This window comes from Dermochelys coriacea, chromosome 2 (assembly GCF_009764565.3).
Source record: "Dermochelys coriacea isolate rDerCor1 chromosome 2, rDerCor1.pri.v4, whole genome shotgun sequence".
NCBI lineage: Eukaryota > Metazoa > Chordata > Testudines > Dermochelyidae > Dermochelys > Dermochelys coriacea.
In genome coordinates this window covers 146468601-146482901 of record NC_050069.1, presented here as the reverse complement: position 1 = coordinate 146482901, position 14301 = coordinate 146468601, and positions in this window count along the sequence as shown.

The window sequence follows — 14301 nt, the reverse complement described above, 5'->3', positions numbered from 1 at the left end:
GGCTGACATAGAGGTTCTCCTCATTTTGGTGGCATCCAATGGACTTCCAATGGTTAACTTCAGCCAGGGGCGTCGCCTGCTGGGCAGAGAGCAAAACAGCCAGTGTCACTGGTTGTAGTGCAGGGGTGCCAAAAAAGGGAAAGGGGCTGGAACCCCATAGAGGGCAGCATAACGGGCCGCCAAATCGGCTGCAGCATTTCCCTTGGAAACCTCATCTGGCGCACGGGAGTGGCCCTTACAGTGCGTAACTGAAACAGCTGCAGGAAGTTGAATAGCCTCTAACAAGGCAGAAATCAGGGCAGCATGGGAGATCTGAGAGCCACAGGAGGTAAGGAACCCATGATGTTTCCAAAGTTGTCCAGTAGAGTGGCACACTGAAAAGGCATATTTAGAATCAGTATAGATGGCCACAGTTTTGTTTTCAGCTAATTGGCAGGCTCGAACAAGAGCCACGAGTTCTGCTGCTTGCACCGACTTTTGAGTAGGTAAAGAATGCGCTTCAAGCGTTGTCATCAAGGTCATCAAGGTAACAATTGCATAGCCAACTCGTAAGGCTCCAAACTCATCCCAACGGGCAGATCCATCACAAAACAATTGGAGGTCAGGATTCTGCAATGGAACATCTGAGAGATCAGGATGAGGCGTGGAGATCAAATCCACCAAGTGTAGGCAATTATGAGGTTCCCGTCCACAGGCAGAGGCAAGAGGGTTGCAGGATTCAGGACTTCACAGAGGTGTAAAGTAATAGTCTGATTGGCGAGCAAGGTCAACTGATTGGCGAGCAAAGGTCAATTTGGTCAATCTGGCTTCTGTGAGGTGCTGTGTGGATCCACGATTGAGAGGTGCTGCAACAGCATGAGGAGCCTGAACTAGAAGAGGATGACCCACGGTGAGCTCCAAAGCTTTTTCAACCAACACACGTTTCAGAGTAGCAGCCTTGTTAGTCTGTATTCGCAAAAAAGAAAAGGAGTACTTGTGGCACCTTAGAGACTAACAATTTTATTTGAGCATAAGCTTTCGTGAGCTACAGCTCACTTCATCGGAATGCATTCCGATGAAGTGAGCTGTAGCTCACGAAAGCTTATGCTCAAATAAATTTGTTAGTCTCTAAGGTGCCACAAATACTCCTTTTCTTTTCAACCAACACAGCAGTAGCCGCAACAGCGTGGAGACAAGGCGGAAGACCCTGAGCGACTGGGTCAAGAAGGACCAAAAAATAAGTCACTGGTCACTGGTTAGGTCCAAAGGGCTGAATTAACACTCCAGACGCTGTGCCATATCTTTCATGGCAAAATAAGGTGAAAGGCTTAGCATAATCCGGTCTGCCCAAAGCTGGTGCAGAAGTTAATGCCTGTTTGAGGGCTGTAAGGGTATTCTCATGTAGAGTCGTCCATGGCAGGGGTTTGGGAATGGAATCCAGCAGCAAATCGGTGAGGGGGTGCACTAACTCCACATAAGCAGGAATCCAGGCTCTACAATAGCCACTTGCCCCTAGTAACTGGCGGAGTTGTTTTTTTGTGGTAGGACTAGGCATGCTCAGAACACTTTCAATCCTGTCTTGAGTAAGCGCAGTAGAGACATATGAAATACGATGTCCTAAATATTCCACCTCGGGTTGGGCAAACTGTAGCTTGGAAAGCGCCACCTTGTGACCTTTTTCGGCCAATGCAAAAAGAAGGATTCAAGTATCTTGTACACAGGCATCTTTGGCTGTAGAGCATAACAGCAGATCATCAACGTATTGTATCAAAGTAGAACCCATAGCCAACGAGTCCAGATCCCGCTTTAAATACTGGCTGAAGATGGTAGGGCTCTCTCTGTATCCCTGAGGGAGGCGGGTCCATACATATTGACGTCCGTCAAAGGTAAAGGCAAATAGGAACTGTGAGTCTGGGTGCACAGGGATGCTGAAGAATGCTGAAGACAGATCAATCACAGTGAAATAAGTAGCTCCTGGGGAAATAGCAGTCAAAACAGTTGCAGGATTGGGAACAACCGGAGCTGTCGGAATCACAATAGCATTAATCAGTCGGAGGTCATGCACGAAGTGGTAAACCGGTTTCCCATCAGGGCCAGGCTTGGGTTTCTTAAGAGGAAGAATAGGTGTATTGCAAGGGCTAGTAGCATCTTTAATAATTCCTTGAGTTAAAAGCTGTTGTAGGACTGGCCGAATGGCCTCTATGGCCTCTTTAGGTAATGGATATTGCATTTTTCGGGGCAGAGGGACGTCTGTACGGTAAGTGATATAAACTGGTTCTGCTGACTTTAAAAGTCCAGTTTCAGTGGAAATCGTGGCCCACAATGCTTCAGGAATATCGGATAACTCAACAGGGACGTTGGGGTCAGTGGGTGCAGATGTAGCAGCTAACAATGCCATTACCGTAGTTTCAAGGACAGAAGTAGGGACTGAGAGATATAACCCATCCAGGCTCCAAAAAAATAGTTGCTTGCAGTTTACATAACAAGTCTCTACCTAATAGATTTGCAGGACAGGAAGTCGCAGTTAAAAAGCTATGATCCTCTGATAACGGGCCAAGTTGGACTGTTTGCTCAGCAGTTAGAGGAAGGGCGCACACGGTGCCAACAACGCCTATAGCCTTTACAGTTGCAGAAGTAGTAGGAAGGTTGGGGTCTATAGAGTATTTCTGTCTGCTCCGGTGTCAACTAACATTGAATAAGTTTTTCCTCCCACCACAATGAGAAGTTCTGGGTGGTTTGCATCCAACTGCACTGTTCAAGAAGTGGAGGGGATTTCTTGCGGGGGAGCAAAGCATTGTGGGCGGCTAGCTTTCAATCAGTACTTCCTTCTTCTCGCCCCCTTTCCTGAACCCTTTGGTAGGCTTGCATGAGAGGGTCAGCTGACTGGGGGGGGTTATTTCTGGCACTGGGCAGCCCAGTGTCCCTTTTGTCGGCACCGCTGGCACTCATCTGGCCCTGCCCTCCCGGGCCGTGGCTGGAAGTTCTGACCTTGTGGTCCCCATCCCTGGGTAGAGCTGCCTCTCTTTCCGCCTCATCCCCGAAAGCCTCCCCGCCTACAGCTGGCGTCTCGTCCCCGAGAGCCATCTTAGAAACCTTGCAACTGCAGATTAAGAAGCTTTTCGGACCTCCTAGTGTCTAATTCCTTCCTATTCCTCCAAGCATGCGCTGCTAAATCCACCACCTTCTCCAGCATTTTGTTTTCATAAGCTGGTTGACTACACAAATACTTCTGATCGAATGGCAATAGGTTTTTTTACATATTGGCCGATCACCTGTGTTTTTGCTACAGGGGAGGTTGGATCTAAGCCGCCATGGTTTTTCAAAACCTTACAAAGACGATGAAAAAATTCCCCTGGGTGCTCATCGTGCTTCTGAACGCATGCATCTACTTTTCCCCAATCATAAACAGGTTTAGACATATCTTCTAATGCTTCTAAAATTCGCTCTCTCATATTATCCCACTCACAAACAGTCTCTGGAACATCCCAATCCATTTCAGGTTTCTCTTGCGGATAAGCTGCCCTGCCTCTTATCGCCTCTCTGGCTTTCTTATACACTATTTCTTTGTTGTCTTCACTTAGCACTTGACTCAAAACCATCTCCACATCATCATAGTTACAATTATACATTGTAAAAATACCCTTCAACTTTTTAATAAACTCCTCCAGACACTTTCGAAATGGGAGAAAAGTAGATGACCAATTCATTAGATCAGTGCTGGTAAAAGGGACATACACCATTTGTGTTCCCCCTCTACCACTTGGCAGTTGTCTCATAGGCATTTGAACTGCACTAGCCATTGCAGCACCAGTGACTTTTGCCTTAGGTGTGACTTGAGAATTATGAGAGCAGGTTTTTGCGGGCGTTGCATCACTGGGGTGTCACGGATCAGGACGTGCCACCTCCCTTTTAGAGGAGCCAGCCTCCTGAACATCCCCCGACTCTGTGTCAGATGTGGGTGCATCAGGGTCGGGCTGTGGTACCCCGCCCCACATCCACGTACACTCTTCCAATTGTATAGGATCCCCAGCTTCCTTCAATGGGAGTTGGGGATAAATAGACTTTGGCGCTTTTGACTTCCGGTCATCATTACCAGATTCTGGATTATAGGGTGGAGGCCGCACAGACAAGGTCGTCTCCTTAACGGCTCCCGCCACTGCTTTAAGTTTTTCTACCTCATTTTGTAAACTAGTAGTTGCACTGGCGCTTTTGCGCCATTCGGCCTCTCTTATCCATACATCAGAATACTTAAGTTGCCGCGGTTTCAAATCATACAATACTTTCCATAAATGAACAACATTATGTAACTCAAATGTTCCTTCCCCTGGCCAGCGATTCCCTGGCTCCAGGTCGTCTTGTGTCATTCCCACCCAGGGACCTTGACACAAAAATATAAACTTATACACAGCTTTGTTACTATCTGATTGTAAGGCCTTGGTATCCCTATCATAATGTTTTAACATAAGCCCAGAGGCGTAGAAGGATCAACAGTTCTACTGGACCTTCCCCCCTCCCCATCTTTTCCCAAAGACAGAACCCCTGACGTCTAGACAATCACAAAGGAAAAATTCAGAACTCACCAAGCTCCCACCGGCCGGTGTTCACCAATAGGTCCGGACTCTAGTGCCTTCGGGACACCTTGTTTCGCCAAAATGGCAGGTGAAAGCAAGACAGGAAGCCTTCAGGGTTAAAGCAACCCAGGTGCCGGCAAGAAGGATTCAGGGTCCTGAACGTCCACCATTCCGGAGAAGCGGCGATCCCGGACGAGCCCCCAAAATTGTTAGGGAAAAAGGTTCCCCTTCCATCCAGGGTTGGGAGGGTAGCCTTCCCTGTACTTCTATATTAGCCAAACCAACACAGAATCGTGGCTCTTAGACAAAATGAGGCACTTTAATGCTAGCAAGTACAACAGCTGAAGGGCTCACCAATTTCCTACACAGAGGAAAATGGCGAAGCCCTGAACAAAGGACAAGGTTGAGCTTTTATAGCTTGGCTCAACATAAATTGTGACATTTCTTCCAGTTCAAACTGGTTAAACCCGGTCTGTTTGAGTCCTGTGGTATGAACATGGAGGCTTATATCCTTATAAGGAGTTCTTTCCCTGCGTAGGAAATAAAGGTTACACACAGTTCAAATTCTTTCTACCCGTAAGTATAGAGAAAAGACAGAAGCATAGCTTTACATGATTGTTTCTTTTTTTTTTCTTTATCACAAACAGGTATACTATAGTATGGAAAATTAGTAATGCACATGTTAAGGAATTAAAAATGAACATCTTTATTCAAAAACATCTAAAACATGCATATTTGTGCAAAAGAATTGGAAAAATTAGAACAAAAAGCAAAAATGTATTTTAATTAAGGGGAAAAAATTAAAAAGTAAAAAACCAGGTCACTGTTCTGTCATATGCTGTACCAAAACATGGCTTGTGTTATAAATGACTTGGTCCCTATTGCATTCTAAAAAATACTAAGTTCATCTGTCTATAAATTCAGATTCGTAAAAGCAAGAGAAATGCTAAGAACTAACAAATGTTAGCCAACTTAAGCTGTTTAAGACTGCATCCCACAGACCTGAGATACTAGAAAATAACAGAGTGCACCAAGCAATGGAAGAAGAAAAGATAAAGTGTTTTAGAAATAACAGTCAGGACAACGACATTTCAACCTACCTCCAATCCTCTGGAACAGTGGCTGTTGTAATGAGAATATGCATTTTTGTTGACAGCTCAGTCACTTCATCTGTAAGCTCCTTCAGAGCTCCTGGGAGATTCTAGCTGGGCCTGGTGACTTATTGTTTTGAAATGATCAGTTTGCTCCATCACCTCTTCAAGGGATATTGTCTCTAAGATCATGCGGACACACACTTGTACTATGCCTCGGATGATGCATCGTGCACTCCCTTCTGTGGCTGGCTAGCATTGTTTGCTGGTCAAAGGAGATGCTCAGTCATGGCTACTGCCCCCTGCAACCCTTTATGACCCTTTTATGACAGGTTTCAGAGTAGCAGCCATGTTAGTCTGTATTCGCAAAAAGAAAAGGAGTACTTGTGGCACCTTAGAGACTAACAAATTTATTAGAGCATAAGCTTTCGTGAGCTACAGCTACTTCATCGGATGCATTTGGTGGAAAATACAGAGGGGAGATTGATATACACACACAGAGAACATGAAACAATGGGTTTATCATACACACTGTAAGGAGAGTGATCACTTAAGATAAGCCATCACCAGCAGCGGGCGGGGAAAGGAGGAAAACCTTTCATGGTGACAAGCAAGGTAGGCTATTTCCAGCAGTTAACAAGAATATCTGAGGAACAGTGGGAGGTGGGGTGGGGGGGAGAAATAACATGGGGAAATAGTTTTACTTTGTAAAAGTAAAGGGAAGATGAAAGTCTCCGTGTGTCATACCCCCTTGCACATCTGTAGGAATGCAAGTCACAGTCTGGCCAAAAGTCTGAAGGCCGAACCTCCAGCAAGCCACATGGCAAATATCACTATTTACAGGCAATTTTCACTTCAATCTCACCAAGCCAATGGTACATTCATTCTCCCTAAGAAAGCTAAGCTAGATAGAGAGCACAGTTTATAAGAAGAACATAAGGTACAAGGGTCCATTTTACTGTGTTTGCCAACAAAGGTATTTCATAGAATCATAGACTTTAAGGTCAGAAAGGACCATTATGATCATCTAGTCTGACTTCTTGCACAATGCAGGCCACAGAATCCCACCCACCCACTCCTGTAACAAACCTCTAACCTATGTATGATTGGAGAATTGCTAATATAGTTCCTATTTTTAAGAAAGGGAAAAAAAGTAATCCGGGTAACTACAGGCCTGTTAGTTCGACATCCGTAGTATGCAAGGTCCTGGAAAAAATTTTGAAGGAGAAAATAGTTAAGGACATTGAAGTCAATGGTAAATGGGATAAAATACAACATTGTTTTACAAAAGGTAGATCGTGCCAAACCAACCTGATCTCCTTTTTTGAGAAAGTAACAGATTTTTTAGACAAAGGAAACGCAGTGGATCTAATTTACCTCGATTTCAGTAAGGCGTTTGATACCGTGCCACATGGGGAATTATTAGTTAAATTGGAAAAGATGGGGATCAATATGAAAATTGAAAGGTGGATAAGGAATTGGTTAACAGGGAGACTACAGCGGGTCCTACTGAAAGGTGAACTGTCAGGCTGGAGGAAGGTTACCAGTGGAGTTCCTCAGGGATCAGTTTTGGGACCAATCTTATTTAATCTTTCTATTACTGACTTCTGCACAAAAAGTGGGAGTATGGTAATAAAGTTTGCAGATGGTACAAAGCTGGGAGGTATTGCCAATTCAGAGAAGGATTGGGATGTTATACAGGAGGATCTGGATGACTTGTAAACTGGAGTAATAGTAATAGGATGAAATTTAATAGTGAGAAGTGTAAGGTTATGCATTTAGGGATTAATAACAAGAATTTTAGTTATAAATTGGGGACGCATCAATTAGAAGTAACGGAGGAGGAGAAGGACCTTGGAGTATTGGTTGATCATAGGATGACTGTGAGCCACCAATGTGATATGGCCGTGAAAAAAGCTAATGCGGTCTTGGGATGCAGCAGGTGAGGTATTTCCAGTAGAGATAAGGAGGTTTTAGTACCATTATACAAGGCACTGGTGAGACCTCACCTGGAATACTGTGTGCAGTTTTGGTCGCCCATGTTTAAAAAGGATGAATTCAAACTGGAACAGGTACAGAGAAGGGCTACTAGGATGATCCAAAAAATGGAAAACTTGTCTTATGAAAGGAGACTCAAGGAGCTTGGCTTGTTTAGCCTAACTAAAAGAAGGTTGAGGGGAGATATGATTGCTCTCTATATATATATCAGAGGGATAAATACCAGAGAGGGAGAGGAATTATTTAAGCTCAGTACCAATGTGGACACAAGAACAAATGGGTATAAACTGGCCACCAGGAAGTTTAGACTTGAAATCAGACGAAGGTTTTTAACCATCAGAGGAGTGAAGTTTTGGAATAGCCTTCCAAGGGAAGCAGTGGGGGCAAAAGATCTATCTGGCTTTAAGATTCTACTTGATAAGTTTATGGAGGAGATGGTATGATGGGATAACGTGATTTTGGTAATTAATTGATCTTTAAATATTCAGGGTAAATAGGCCTAATCCCCTGAGATGGGATATTAGATGGGTGGGATCTGAGTTACCCAGGAAAGAATTTTCTGTAGTATCTGGCTGGTGAATCTTGCCCATATGCTCAGGGTTTAGCTGATTGCCATATTTGGGGTCGGGAAGGAATTTTCCTCCACGGCAGATTGGAAGAAGCCCTGGAGGTTTTTCACCTTCCCTCTGTAGCATGGGGCATGGGTCACTTGCTGGAGGATTCTCTGCTCCTTGAAGTCTTTAAACCACGATTTGAGGACTTCAATAGCTCAGACATAGGTGAGGTTTTTCGTAGAAGTGGGTGGGTGAGATTCTGTGGCCTGCATTGTGCAGGAGGTCAGACTAGATGATCAGAATGGTCCCTTCTGACCTTAGTATCTATGAATCTATGTCTGAGCTATTGAAGTCCTCAAATTGTGATGTAAAGATTTCGAGGTACACAGAATCCTCCAACTAGTGACCCATGCCCCACGCTGCAGAGGAGGGCACAAAACCCCCAGGGCCTCTGCCAATCTGCCCTGGAGGAAAATTCCTTCCTGATCCCAAATATGGCGATCAGCTAAACCCTGAGCATGTGGGCAAGACTCACCAGCCAGACACCCAGGAAAGAATTCTCTGTAGTAACTCATATCCCACCCCATCTAACATCCCATCACAGGCCATTGGGCATATCTACCATTAATAGTTGAAGATCAATTAATTGCCAAAATTAGGCTATCCCATCATATCATCCCTTCCATAAACTTATCAAGCTTAGTCTTGAAGCCAGATATGTCTTTTGCCCTCAATGCTTCCCTTGAAAGGCTGTTCCAGAACTTCACTCCTCTGATGGTTAGAAACCTTTGTCTAATTTCAAGTCTAAACTTCCTGATGGCCATTTTATATCCATTTGTTCTTGTTCCTCTATTTGAGGAGCAGTATGTGATTTCTCATTGCACACATTGTACATTGCATCCTGAGATTTACAGGTTTTGGTGTTTTCTGGGAAAAAATGGACTGGACTGACATTTTCTAGGAAAAAAACAAAAACAAAATTTAAAAAACCTCTGCTGAAACCTGCTACTTTCAAGGCTATTTTCCTGAGCATTCTTGACAACTCTTTGATTTTACTACTAGTCTCCTAATATTTGGTGGTTGTCTCAAACCACTAGCTCTGGGAGTGATGTCCCTATTGCATTCCAAAAAAACCTAAGTTCATCTGTCATCTGTTCATCTGTGACTCTAAGTTTCATTTAAAAAAAAAGTAAATTTCTAGCCCTCATGGTTAGGAAGGAAAGCTTGAAAATATAACCCCGAAAGGCTCACAGACCAGACGGCAAGTAAAATGACCCCAGCATTGACTAATTTTAAAACCTCATAGTTCTTAAACTAGTCTTGTGATTGTGTGGGGTTTGACTCAGAATTTTTGAGTGCTGAGGGTTGACAATGCTGTTCATGTTATCTGTACTGAGCACTGCCCATTGTGAAATTGACAAACTATTGTGGGGAACTGGCAAAAGAGGCAATTAGAGGTTGAATTGTGTCATGTAAATCCCCTTTTGGCTCGCAGAACACCAGCCTTACATCTCCTTACATCAAAAATCAACAGCACTACAGCACTGCAGTAGATGGACACTATCCTGTAATACCCTGAACAAACTTTATGAAAAGATAAACTTAATAGAATTAAGTTAAACCTTATCAAATTAGGGTTGATACCCTTGGGATACATTGTATTAAAATGCAATTGTGTTACTGTAGGTACCTTCTATAGTAGGGAGGGGGGATGTTAATGTAATTCCTCCATTATCAGCACATTGAAAGCCACTCTCCTGGAGGGGTATGGCTATACTAGTTCAAATGGGATTCCCCAGGGACAAACTATCCAAAGAAAGGGTTTTTAGATAATTAGCCTGGTTTTAAGCTGATTCAGGGCCTTCTTCCCAATGTACAGCGAAGGGCAACAAAAATGATTAGGGGTCTAGAGCACATGACTTATGAGGAGAGGCTGAGGGAGCTGGGATTGTTTAGTCTGCAGAAGAGAAGAATGAGGGGGGATTTGATAGCTGCTTTCAACTACCTGAAAGGGGGTTTCAAAGAGGATGGCTCTAGACTGTTCTCAATGGTAGCAGATGACAGAACGAGGAGTAATGGTCTCAAGTTGCAATGGGGGAGGTTTAGATTGGATATTAGGAAAAACTTTTTCACTAAGAGGGTGGTGAAACACTGGAATGCGTTACCTAGGGAGGTGGTAGAATCTCCTTCCTTAGAGGTTTTTAAGGTCAGGCTTGACAAAGTCCTGGCTAGGATGATTTAACTGGGACTTGGTCCTGCTTTGAGCAGGGGGTTGGACTAGATGACCTTCTGGGGTCCCTTCCAACCCTGATATTCTATGATTCTATGATTCTATGATTCAATCCATCAAACAGGACCTCTGGTCCACAGAGGGCCATAATCCTTATGGAAAGTTTGGAAGGACGTGGCCTACTTAAACTTCATGAGACTGGATGTTCTGACCTGAAACTGTGATGAACTTGTTATCACAAGGACTCCTCTTGGGGGGGGGGGGGTTTGAAGGACTGCTCCTGCCAGAATCCATGTTAGAGGTGGGGCTAACTCTGGTAAGCTTACTAGCACAGATGTAGGTTCTGTCATTGTTTTAATATGTTGTCTCCGTAATGCTTTTTACTTTAAGACTAAAGTAGGCTTGTTTAGAAAAAGCTGTGTGGTACCTTATAACACCTGTTAAACATCCCTGAAGAGAAAGCAAGCAGGTGTCCTTGGGCAACCTGTCTATGCTTGGAAATACATCAGGAAGGCAGGGAAGAGAGCAGCCTGGAAATACCCATCACAAGGGAGAGGGATATGTATCTCCACTCAAAAGAGGCAACAGCTGGGAAACTGAAACCCTGAGAGTGGGTGTTCTTGCTGGGCCATTAAGGGGAAATATAGTTGCAGTTGCAGTGAATTATGGCAAGCACCATCTCCTAGTTGTCTCAATGCCTAGGTTCCTGAATGCAAGGATTGGAAGTGTCCAGTGCCAGTGGTGTTACCAGAAACCCCAACATGACAAAGTCCCACTTTCTTTTTGCACTGGTTCACAGAGCTGAGCCAGACAAGAGGTAGTGGGTGTACACAACACACTGTTAAAGGGTACATTGTGTTGCTTTCAAGCAGAGGTGGTTGAAATTGTTTGAGCAAACTTTTTACCATCAGAAAATGCCGCTTTTTCATTTAAACTAAAATGTTTAACAAAAGTGTTGTTGGTTTTGAGCAAAGTTTCTATCAGGAAGATTTCTCAGGATAGGAAGCCCAGAATAGTTCAGGATGTGAAAGATCCAGGTTCAAGTCCTTGCTCTACAGCAGGAACTTGAACCTCAGTCCCCCAGGTCAGGGATGATATTAGCCTACTACAGGGACTGAAGGCCTAAAATCTTAATCTCTGTCATCTGAGAGCAAAGGACAGAAAGTATAAACTTTCCTTAGCTCTCAGACCACAGAGACCAAGATTTCAGACTTTCAGACACTGTAATAGGCTAACCACACCCCTGTGGCTAAGATGACTTTGATTCCACAATATCATTAACTTATCAGGGAACTGCCTACACCCCTTCAACAAGTTTGGATTGTCTAAGTCAGACGCCTGTTCTGCATTACTGCCCCCTCTAGACAAGATCTGCTGCTTTGTTTTCTGACCAAGACAACTAATAAAGCACGATTATTCTTAGAAAACTATTCAGTTACTCCTGACGTCAAAAAGACTGCTATCTATTGGGTCAATTTACTACAGATTTTAGGTAATAAAGATTGGGTTGATGTACAATTTTTCTTGGCAGGTGCCAAAAGCTTGTTCAAGTTTGCCAGTGGGCTTCACTACCTTTGAGTTTAAATCACTTCAACAGCTTTTTTAGAAGTAAAAGAGAATTTCTGGAAATGCTGTTTCATATTTTTTTAAACAAAAGATGTTTTCCCAGTTATGTTGTGATTTAACTCAGATGTAGTGTAAATAGGAATATTCCTTACAGTAAAATGATCCTTAAATAGAAATTATTTCAATCACATCACACTCTCCACTGAATCTGATTTTGAAATATGAATAAAATGAATGATTTTCTTTGTACTAGAGATCATTTTTCTATTATCCAACCACCTGTCTTCAGAGATGCCCTAACTAAATATTATGTTTACTAAAAGCCACCTCTACTAGGAGTCCCCCTGCCCCCCATATTAAGCATCAACCTTCCAATAAGTTTTTGCTTAAGACACATTTCAAGGTAATTTTTTACATTTATTTAGCACTCTTCATTTTTCATATGCTATAGCAGTAGCTTCCGAATTGTGGTTTCTGGTCACTTCTGGGGGATGAGGGCGTTGCCCCTGAGCTGGTTGGTCACACGATCTGACTTGTTTCCAGCTGCTTTCTAAGAGCCTGTAAGCCAGTCAAAGCAGCTGGAAACAAGGAGGAAAAAGCTTTTCTTGCAACTAATAAGGGCTGCTGCTACATAAGAGGTAGGAGTGAGTGTGTGAGAGCCGTGGGATTAGAACTCAAAGAGTTTCTGGCTTTCAAACCTGGTGTGCTGATCACTAGACCAGCTTCTCTCTCACTATTTAGAAATTACTTCCCAGAAAAAAGCCCAAAAAATAAAATATAGTCAATTTGAATTGCTAATCAAGTTGGATGACAAGTTTTCAATAAAATTACTTTTCCAGATCTTGTTTATCTACCTCCCACAACTGGAGAATAAGTTATGTACTTGTTTGGGGAAAAACACACAAAAAGAAAAAACCTCCGAAAACAAAAAATTTCACACTAGAATTTTTTTTTCTTTTTTGTGTACTGTAATAGAAACAAAACATTCACAGGCAATATCATATTGCCTCCATATAAATCCATGTTACACCAACATCTTGAAAACTGAGCAGATGTAGTTGCCCCATCTCAAAAAAGATATATTGGAATTGGAAAAGGTACAGAAAGGGGCAATAAAAATGATTAGGGGTATGGAAGGGCTGCCATATGAGGAGAGGTTAATAAGACTCCTTCTCATAATACAAATGTCAAGGTTGATTCACCACTCTGGCACCTTGAGTGCAAAAGGTGGGGGCCCGCAAGGATTTTAAAAATTAATACTGGCCACTCCAGGCTGTTATTAAACTTCCAAGGTCACAGCTTCTCTCTGACCTTGGATGAGTAGATGCTGCCACCACCCAAAAGAAAAAAAACCCTTTGAAACCAGAAAGGCACACTGGGAATTCCTTCCTGTGGGGTACCCTCAAGCCCTCCAGGGAAGAGCTGAGAAAGAAAAACAAACAAAATCAGCTGTTGCCACCAACTAATTAAACAACATATGCACAAACCTCTTAGGACACCAAAATACCAATCCTGTTCTTAAAAAGGTACATTTTATTAAAAACAAAAAGAAAGAAAATATATCTGGAACTTAGGCCTTTGCCAGATTTAAAAATTTAAATTTACAAAATTTAAACATCAAGAATAACCTTCTTGAGGTCCAGCTTAAAGGTTACAACCAAAACAAAACGTATTTGGGGTTAACATAGATGAGTCCACTAGCTATAAGAAATAAACAGAAATAAATCAATCGTGTCTTTCTAACCATTCCTGATCTACTTACATATTAGGGGTTGTTCAAATTAGTTCTAGATATGATCTGCTTCTCACAGCATAACTGCTCCCTGTTCCCCTCTTTCACAGAGAACCATAATACACAGACAAAGGAAAGTTTTTTCCCAATTTTAAAAAGTTCTAGCCCTCGCATTGGTTCTTTTGCTCAGGTGCCCACTCCTTTCCTTTTACCTGTGGGCTTGTTAACCCTTTACAGGTAAAGCAAGTAGAGAACTACCACCAAGAGGGATTCCATAGCCAACTGGCTGGCTGGGTGTCCACAAAAGGGAGCTATCCCCCATCTCATTTATCGCACGACCCCCAAATAACAGATAGTGCTGGCCTGCCTGGTTCAGGTCGAGTCCACATTGGCTGGGATTTCTTTCTGGCAGTTTAGGAAAACAGAGTTAATAAGATACATGCACCTCTAATTTTACTACTAATTACATGAAGAACTAAACAGTATTTTTCACATTTTAAGGACTACAATGGCTTAGAATACAGTGACATTTTCACCCGGCTAATTCTGGGAAACCTTCCCTGGAAAGTGCATCAGCCAC